Raw genomic sequence first — 10416 nt, forward strand, 5'->3', positions numbered from 1 at the left:
ACTCGACTATTTGTGCCCGTCTCTCGGCTGCTTTCTTCCTGATGAAGAAACCCCATCTCATTGCCGCTTTGATCTTTAGCCACCCTACACAGTTTGCCAGGGCGTGAACGATCTTCGTCTACAAAGTTTATCATTGGGATGGCATGTAATAGGGAATCCAAACCCACCATCTTCTGTACAGAAGCATGGTGACTCCATGCTGAAGAGGCGGAGAAGATGCTGCATATCTTCATTCTCGAGCATTTCATTACTTCTCATGCGAATCTCTTCCTCCGAGAAAAAGTCCTCGACTCCCCTGTCCCTGCTGTTTGTCCAATCATTGAAATGATTAACATTCGACGTCTGCATAGAAGATCCGGCATTGTGGAAACCAAGGCGAGACTGAGGAGGACCAAGAGCAAGCCCAACAGCATTGTTATCAGCTCTTGAACTTTGTGGTTGCTGCGAACTGGTACCCAGCTGGTCATATGGCAAAACTGCAAGCTGTCAAATTGACTACGAGAATTCGAATTCACAAGCTCAGGTTGACCCGTGTATCTGGTCGACTGATTATCATTAAACCCTGTGGTAACCAAAAGAAAGAAATTAACAGAATGCCAGCAGTTAAAGGGTATTAAGAACATGTTACTTATTTAGCTAATTCATAGACAATGATTCATCCTTCAGAGATGTTAATCTTCTATCATGTACCACGGTAAAGGGGAAGTAAGGACAATAAGAAAAATGATGTTTATAAAATCAACTGTAGAAAGATTAGCTATGCTACATATGATTGAACATAAAATCATTTAATGCTGAAACATTAAAGTGATCATAATGCTTACCTCCAACATGAGGCCTGAGTGCACATGCTCCGTAGGAACAGAAACTGGCAACCTTGGTAACTGCAATTGATGATCTAATGCATTAGGGTAGTTTATGCATCCATCTGAAGTTCATTTCGGGCACTTGACCTCCTATTTTTGCTTGATGTTCACCATTGACTTGCCATCATACTCTATGACTTGATTCCAGTTGTCATATGCTTTCTTCAGCAGCGTATCTACATAAACCTACAGAAATTTTGCTCCCTTTGTTACATTAGCTGAACTATTTTATTCGTTGAAAATAAAAATTGAAAATAACACCAACCCCAAGCCTTAAGCAGTTGAAAGTAATAACCAATCTCAACTAAAGGCATATAGAAAGGCAAAAAAAAAAAAAAATAAAAATACAAAACTACATGGGGAAGAAAATCAAAGGAATTCCATGTTATCTGATAAATATTACGGCAGGCCAAGTAATATTGCTGCTAACGCATCTCATATGGTCATCTCTGAAAAGTAAATAAGTACCAGAGATGTAGCATCTCATTGACAGGTGAAAAACAGCATAATATCTTACCCCACCTTTGACTATCAGATAGAGAATCAGCAGGTAACTGTTCCCCAGAAATAAGGCCATTCAACTCAAAGATGTTATTGAAGACAACACCGACATCTCTAGTATCATCAGTATGTAAACATAAAACTTCCACTCAGCACACACGTCTTTGCATGATCTAAGAGAGCTTCCCACATCTTATTTGACATGCCACTTCCAGAATCTACAAACATAGACAAAAATGTCAGAAGAAACGCCAAAAGCAATATCATTTAATTTCATTTCCAAATCCAATCTCACATTTCGTAATTTCTGTTGATCCTTGACCGCAAGCCTTAAAAAGTCTTCAACTGTGAATATTCCATTACTGTTAAGCTTCTTATGGAATGACCCTCTTCCCAATCTTTTCCAATCTCCATACTTCATCATTCATGCAGGTGGATAGTGCTTCTTATACACTGTCATGCAACTCAATTAAATTTTCTTTTACAAATCCACAGATGAAAAATTAGATATGGTATAAAGTATGAACTCACATTCCCCTCTGTGATCCTTAACAATAAAAGCCTCTGTCTTTGCTTCCCTTACACGTATACCCTCACAATATCCAGAAGCAACCTTCAGACCAAGTCTAAATTTCCTGCTTCTTATCCAACTTGAGTTGTCAGTAAAAGTTAGATCTCCTAGTGTCCCTACCCCTTCTTTGAGGGTCACTTGCAAGTCACCACTCAGCAGCGGTCTTTTACCTTCACGCTCTTTTACCACATGGCTATCAAACTCTTCTGTGTCCAATCTTCATCATCCTTTGTTGAAATCACCTTCAAGCACAACAACATCTAGCTTTACAGAGCCTCAAGTCCAGTTGTTACAACATGTCCACTATTACTGTCAACTAGAACAACATGGATGGCAGCACCCTGCTCTCCTTCAACCTTTCCTCCAGTGAAAAGAGGAAGAGATAACCTGGACCTGAAGTGGAGCTGTAAGCTCCTTCCATCTGGACCTTCAATTTGTTTAGGAGAACTAAAAACCAAAAGTATTAGAAGATTCATCCATATAAGAAAAGGCATCGCAGGAAATGACGAAAGAAGAAAAGTAGGGAGACACTGAGACAATAAGAACCTTAAACTGAAGAGGTGGTTAGTAAATAATCGACATAAAAAAGGATTAAAAAATAGTTCATTTAAAGAAAGTAAAATACCAATCAACCAGCCAAAAACATAATAGAAAATAACATCAAAACAAGTTTATTGTATGGGTTCATCTATTTCTATTGGTGCATTAATGATGCTCAAGTAAATCAAAAGGCAAGCAGTTAATTAACCAATGGAATTCTACAAAGAAAGAAGAAGAAAAGAATCAAACCTAAAAGCATTCCAGAACTCTTTCAGAATCTCATTGCAGCACTTCAATTCTCATGCACAATATTCTTAAACAATGGTTACTTAATGAAACAATAACAACCACAAAAACTATTAGAATTAACAGAAACTGTTGTCAGCGTATACAGTTCATTAACATTAAAAAAAATGCATATAATTCCACAAGCAATTGCTAAAATGAGTGGTAACAAAAGACAAAAAAACGTCTAATATGATGTTCCCACATTATCATCATGCACAAAGAGACTTTCTCACAATAACTAAAATTTGCTAAAACCCAGAAGTTCCAAAATGAATATTAGACCAGCTACTGCAAGATACATCAATTGATAGCAAACAGTTCTTTTATCACATAAAGTTTGACCTTCTCAAATCACAAACTTCGCCAAATGGTTTGACATTGTTAAGCATAGGGATCCTGACGAACAATAGGCAAGGAAAACAATGCCAAATATAAGGCTACTATTGATATACCAAACCAAAATCATTGGTCATTCGACACCACTTAACATGCATCATTTTCTATATCTTCAATTGAAAAGAAAATATATATATATATAATTAAATTAAGACATCAGAATATAGAATAATTGCCTTTACAATCGTAAATGATTAGACAGATATTTTATTATTTTACCTTCCACTAAGTCTAGGGCCTAATTTTGCCAAAGCTCTTTCCACCTCTTCACTTACCTGCAAAGTTACAAGGAAAAGAATATAATCCAAAGGGTAAAATGATGGACTACACAATATACCATAGAAATGTGCTAGAAACGGTTGTTCTAAATTGGGCTCATAAGTGCTAAAGAAAAGGGTCATTTTAGAACCATCCAACAAAATTACAACACAAACAGTGAACTCTATGTTACATGGAAGCAAGCAGGATAGTGTCTACACTCAGAAACCCTTGGCATGAGTGTTTAAGATACGAAGATCCTAAAGAAACATCATCATTCATCAGACTCCATAGGTAGGAACATGTGCGTGGACAAGTGATCAACAATTATAGTTAAACGGAAGTATTTTCCATATCATTAACTTGCGCAAAAGGGTCAAGGAGAGAGTGGAAGAATGAGTAATATCCCAGAAGGGATAGCCGTTCTTAAAGATAGTGATAAGCAAAACATGGGATCATCTAAAAGTTCTATTCAGGACTCCATCTCCCATAAGCATGAGTTAGTTAGGATTTATTGAAAATATCTGCAAGAATAATGCACTTTATGAAAACAGTAATAAACATTAGGAAATCAGGTGACTGATCACATCAAAATCTGATTGAATGACCAGCCTTCATACCTTACAAGGTAACAGTGAGGTGAAAGCTGAAACAGTTCAAAAAGACTAACAGGGAACAGCCTTGTATAGGTTTTATGAGTAAACATATGAACAGTTAAAAACACAAGCATTCTTCATTCAAATCTTTCAAATGTATTTGTGTGCGTCTCTGTACAAATAAAACAGGCAAATGCGCACAAAAGCAATATGGATGCATGTTCACGTGCAGGCACAAATAAAAGCAGATACAGCACCAAGTCAGAATAAAACTCCCATCAGATGAAGAATATAAAAAAAACGGCAGATTCACCGATAACTCATTGACTAAGAGTTACCTCAAATCCTCCACAACAAGAGAATTTACCGCAAAGAATGACCGAGTAAACAGAACTTACAACTCTACGAAGAATGGGTTCCAAAGACGAACAGAGTTTCTGCAAGCTGTCCACCTTGAGAGCTTCTACGATTACACTGCATATGATACATATATAATTTCAGAGAAAATTGCTAAGCCCCTACAGGGAGAGAAGGTTTGATATTTATACTACTAGTTTTTTGCTTCCTAGAAACTTGCTGCAAGATCATCATGGACTAAAAAGGAACAAATTTAATGATAAATAACATAGAAATTGTACATAGAAGCAAAGTTACATGTCACGCCAAGAATTAGTATCGTTGTACGAGAAAACCAAGCAAGCAAACAAACAAAGTACCATTTTTTAAAAACAAAAGATAAAACACCTGGCTAAAGCGGGGCGTTTTCGCTCGGGCGGCTGATTCTCATCTCCTTCCAAGCTCCTCTTCCCTCTAGTTTGCATTCTCCGATAACCAAATTCAAAACCCTAATTTTCCCAGATCTGCACAGCCAAAGCAAATCAAAACTCAACGACAGAAAAAAAAACTACCGGTTCAAATTAAACTTTATAAAGTTCAAATTCACACTACTAAAAAGTCAAAACCATAATTTCTCAGTTAAACACCAAACATCAAATCAAAATCATGTTCTTACTATTACTGGAACAGTTTACTCTAGTATTTTAACAGCGGAAAACAAATAAAGGGGAAAAATCGGATTAATAAAGAATTTGAGGGAAAATACCTGAGAAAAAACGAGGAAAAATTAATGAGTTTGGGGCAGACCAGTCTACTCTGGCGTCTCTTAGGTTGACGAGAGATCTCGAGGAAAGATCCCGTACGGCGTATTCACGGTAAACGCAGTGGGGTCAACGAATGAAGATGATGGTGAATAACTGATGGAGCTTTTGTGTGGTGGATGTGAGGGGTTGAGATTTGATTAAGATGAGCGTAGGTTGATCCGGGTGCGGAGAATAATTACTAGTGGATTGGATTTTTATTGCTAACGAAGGGTAGTGGTCGGATTAGGCCTATGATTAAATCGTGACCGCGCGTCGGCATTTGCCACGTCATTTTGAAATGTTTATGCCTTTTTCTTTGGAGGTGACGTCATCTTTTTTTGGTGTGACGCACGTCCTCTGCTTCTGCATCTAATTTATAAATGTATAATCTCACAATTAATCTTAAGGGTTGTCTGAATGACATTTCGACTCCTGTTTTTTTAACACTTCATCTTCTCTAATGTATTTTTTATAAAAGAGTCTCGTATTAGATGAAAATTATTAATTGACTAATGTTATATATGTTACTGATATAATAATTTTATATGTGTATTATTATTCATATGTCAGTCTAATGTGATGTCATGACATGTACCATATCACTCAAGATAATGTCATGACATAAATCATGTCACTTAAAATGATGAAATAATTATGTTATATCATCCACTGTGATAATATGAAATATATAACATCATTTAAAGTGAGGTCGACGTGCGTTGTGTCACCATACACGATGATGTGATATGTACCAAATCATTAAGATGATGATATGTGTCACACTTTGTGATAATGTGACATGTAAAATGTTAACAACAAATAAATATAAAAGTATCACGTCGTTAATACGTGTTGATTGTGGGTCAAGTAATAATTTCTATACAATCATGATAATTTTTAATAAAAAAAATTAAATGCTTAGACTAAAATGCTTAAAAACATCAACACTAAAATGGCCATTTAGATAAGAGGCTAATTTTATATTTTAAAAATTAAGAATGGTTATTTTCAATTCAGATTAATTAGACGGATATAAAAATGATTTATTTAAAATTTTAAATCCATTTATTATGCCTCAAATCTCAAGTTAGTAGTTTCAAGTTAACCTAAGAGGATTTAAATAAGCACACTAGACTTATAGAATAATTTGGAGCAAGATAAGGATGAATTTGGGGTTGGGTTAGGCCTAAACGATAGAAAAATAGGGTATTTTTAATACTTGAGTGGAAGAGGAACGACCAAAAGGACTATTATACAATTTTTAATTCAAATATCGATTTTCTATTAATGAAGATGTATTATACTTACCCACTTCCTATTTTCCCTCATTTCATCTATCTTTTTCCCCTACCTCATTCCTCTCCATTTTCATAATTTTTCCTTCAAGCTCAGTACAAATTTTCCAAGCTAAAAATCATAATCTTCTCATCACAAACTTTCATTCAAACTCACAATCTCAAAGTTTGGCCACAATGACCATAGGTGGAGATTAAGTGGCAGTTAGGAAACTATATATTCCTAGCCCGTTTTTAGCATGTTTGAGTTTAGGAAAGTGTTTTCAGTTTTACCTTGGTATCTTAATCAAGTTACTAACTCATTTACCCATGTTATATTAATGAGAGGTTTGAGAAGGTTCCAAAGCCAAGGAAAAACAGAAGCTAGCTTTTGATTAATTTGGAGACGTTTTCAGTAGCTAACCATAAAGCAAGGATTTAAATAACGGTAAGGTTGCATTTTTTGTTGTGTTATGTTTATCGTGGTTGCGGATATAATGAATGCTATCGTGGTCATTGTGGGTATTGCGGTCGTGATTTTTTTCTAAATGAGTTGATATAAAAGAGCTAATTCTTTTCAACAAAAAAATAGCAAAAAATAACAGAATAACAGTCTGTTATTGTTGTAATTGGTCGTTATCCATTAAATAACAATTACGACCCACCGCTATTTTCCGTGATAACGATCTCAGACGCTGCCACGACCGTGATATGGCTATCGCTATACCACCATCTAGTCGCTATTTGAATCTCTGTCATAAAGGTAACACATTTCTAACCTTTTTATACAATTTGTGGGTCATTGGGTACATTACTTAGCTGTATTAGTTTGAAGCATATGAGCATGATCATAATAGATTATAGTTATGGTGTTTTAAGCATGAAAATGACTTTTTATGACCCCTATCAACTTACATAAGACTTAAACATCACTTGATGGTCTTATGGGGGCAAATGAGTAGGGTTAAGTTACATTTTCGTGCCAAAATAGGACATTTATGGGCATAAGTATCTGTACTAGATGAACAATATTGATATTGTCCTTCACATAGTTGAAATTTGTAAGGTATCTTGGCATCGAGCATAGATATTGTTTATGGAGTATCAATATTGTTTTTAGGGTATTGATACTCAGAGGGTAGTATTAATACCATTTTTAGATTTTGAATTCCAGTAGTCAATTTTGATACCAATACTCAAGGGAGTATCGATACCATGGTAAGGGTATCAATACTCAGTTAATTTTCAAACAACGAAGTCAAATTCAGTGTCTATACTATGAACAATATCGATACCCTCGTGTGCTAGTACCAATTCTCCAATTAGGGGTATCAATATTATTAGTCTTCTTAAACCCCATTAGCCCATTTCTAGCATTAGTATCGATACTGATAGGCCCAATATCGAGAACCTCATATTGATAAGGGTAAATAACTCATTTTATCTCGAGTATATTAGTTAAGGGATCAAAGGCCATTGAAACTTCTTAAATAAGATTTCAAGTGAGAAAAACACTAATGTTTATAATTTCATCTAGAAACGTTAATAAATTAGGAAGTCATAAAACTAACCATGTATGATGCTCAATAAACAGTCAGGATACCCGAGTTACTCCAGTAGTAGGAAGTCGATTTTATGTCCAGACAAGTCTCAATTAATGCACAAGGCACTTATTTGTCGACTGGGGTGTAGATGTCAGAAGTACTCGTAAGGAGTAGCTTGGTCAGGTGATTTATGATGTAGAAATTTCATATTTTACCCAAGGTAGGCTAGAGGGGTGTATGTCTCTAAGATGTAGCGAAACTCTTCAACCACACCATGATGCCTACTTTTGTATGTATGTTTAGATTAGCATTTTCGTGAGCTAATATTTACATTTACAAGCATGATCATGTAGTATTGTTTGGTTATTACTGTGACATTGAGTTTGTAAGCTCAATGTTTGAAATTTGTTTTCATGCAAAGTATTGTATGTAACGCCCTGAATCCCGAGTTAGAAATATTGGGCTAACCTGAGATGGGCCTTGGTTTAATTCCTTAGCTTGTAGGAAGCCTTGACTCAAATTAAAGAGGATTTAGGCTTGAGGTAAGCCCAATAGTGAATAAAAAAAGTGTTTTTAATTTGTAGTTAGACTTGGAGAGACCAAGGAAACGATTATACCCTTGTTAAAAAATAAAGTTATTTTCCATTAAAATTAGTTGATATCACTGTCTGAATTCCAACTTCTCTTTTTCTTCACATTTGTCTTCTTCTCCCAAGTTTTTTTTCATCTTATTCAACTTTCTCCTGAGCAAAGGTGGAAGCTTTAGTTTAGTTGCAGTCTATTTCATCAAACCAAGGTATGAATCAAAATCAACACCTCTTGACCTTTCATTTGAGACCTTAAGATCAAGTTTTGCCCGTGGTTCTATAAACGAGTTTTAGAAGGGTTTAAGAAACTAGATGGTTCCAACCCATTTTTCAGATATTCATAGCCTTAGGAAGTGTTTTAAAACCCTCCTTAATCCATAGCAACAATTAGTAACCCTTGCATTTGGTTTTGTCTAGTGCAAGAAGTTTGAGAAGGCTCCTAAGTTAAAAAGAAGGAAAAGTTTACTTTGGGCTAAGCCTTTAACGTTTGCAGCCGTATAACATCAAATGTAACTCACTATTGACTCAACTATACCATATGTAAGTCATTTAGATGAAATATAGTATGTTGCATAAGCTTGAAGCATTCCCATGGTAGATTTCATGTTTTAGAGTTATAAACATGTTTAAAGCCTTATTTATGCTAATTTGTATCTTCATAAAACATTAATAATGCTTGGGACCTCACTAAGGTTTTTGGGATAGTAGAATACGAGTTTTTGCACCTATTTTATGCTCTCTGCAAGTTGAGTTTTGATACTATAGGGATAATATCGAAACTTGATCTTCTTCTCGGGCAAACTCGTGAGTTTCTGGGCAAAAGTAAGAGTATCAATTCTTTGGGCCATAGTTTCGAAACTCCCAGAAAGTATCGAAACTAGGCAGTTCAGAATGTTTAAAAGTATCGATACTTGTAGAAAATATTGAAACTTTTGCAAGAGTATCGATACTTTCAGTTTGTTTTGGACAAAAAGGCTATTTTTTAAGAGAATTAGACTAGAGGTACCCCAACACTTTAATATATCCTCAAATAAGACTTCAACCGATAACAATAATTAATATCATAACAGTAGAAACAAAAATAGCTAGGTTTACATAAAACTACCCTTGTTTGACACTTGTTAAACAATCAGAACACTCGAGTTCCTTTTAGCAGAAATACGATAGTCAGTGGATCCAAGTCAGTGCCACAACACTACAGCAACCGACTGGGCATCAGATGGCCCAAGACTCAACGGAGTAAGTCAGTCGGTGTACCATCCAATGCAGAATTCCATATCTCACCCAGGAGTACCCGATGGTACTTCGGTAGTGCTGAAGGAGCGTGTGAGCTCCGAGATGCAAAATTGCTCAGCCGCACCATGATGCTAGCCACATATTATCAGTCTAGTAATTGTATACTCAAACATGTGCCACTTGTCATTTCAATTAGTGAATGCATATAGTAGTATAGTACAATTTTTAGTAAGGCACTAAGTTCGTAAGCTTAGCGTTCAGAATGTGTTTCCATTCGCAAATTCTTAGGGAGCAGGTCGTGGGGAACTATCGTCATAAGATATTATAGTGTAACAGAGCAGATTTTCAGAGACCTTTCTGAATACGTCTTGAGTCATCTTTAGAGGACATGTACTATTGTGGACCCATGTTATGTTTTCAGTTGTAGCTCTTTTTGGAACTCAATATTTTATATTATTTTTGTGGATGTATTTTGAGAGCTCCCCATTAACTGTAAACCCAATTTATTATTATGGATGAATAAATTTTATAGATTTACAAGCAATTTTAAAAGATTTTTTGGGTCACTATTACAGTATTCCCGTGTAACATTATAATCCATGGATCTTCGGGTCTAACTG

At 35.5% G+C, this 10416-nt stretch overlaps 1 pseudogene; it reads right to left on the reverse strand.

Annotated features, from left to right (window-relative positions):
* Positions 1-7: 7 nt before the first annotated feature.
* On the reverse strand, positions 8-10173 carry LOC120172544 (annotated as a pseudogene).
* Between the last annotated feature and the right edge of the window lie 243 nt (positions 10174-10416).

The sequence above is a fragment of the Hibiscus syriacus genome, unplaced genomic scaffold, assembly GCF_006381635.1.
Source record: "Hibiscus syriacus cultivar Baekdansim isolate YM2019G1 unplaced genomic scaffold, ASM638163v2 tig00111852_pilon, whole genome shotgun sequence".
NCBI classification, from domain to species: Eukaryota; Viridiplantae; Streptophyta; class Magnoliopsida; order Malvales; family Malvaceae; genus Hibiscus; species Hibiscus syriacus.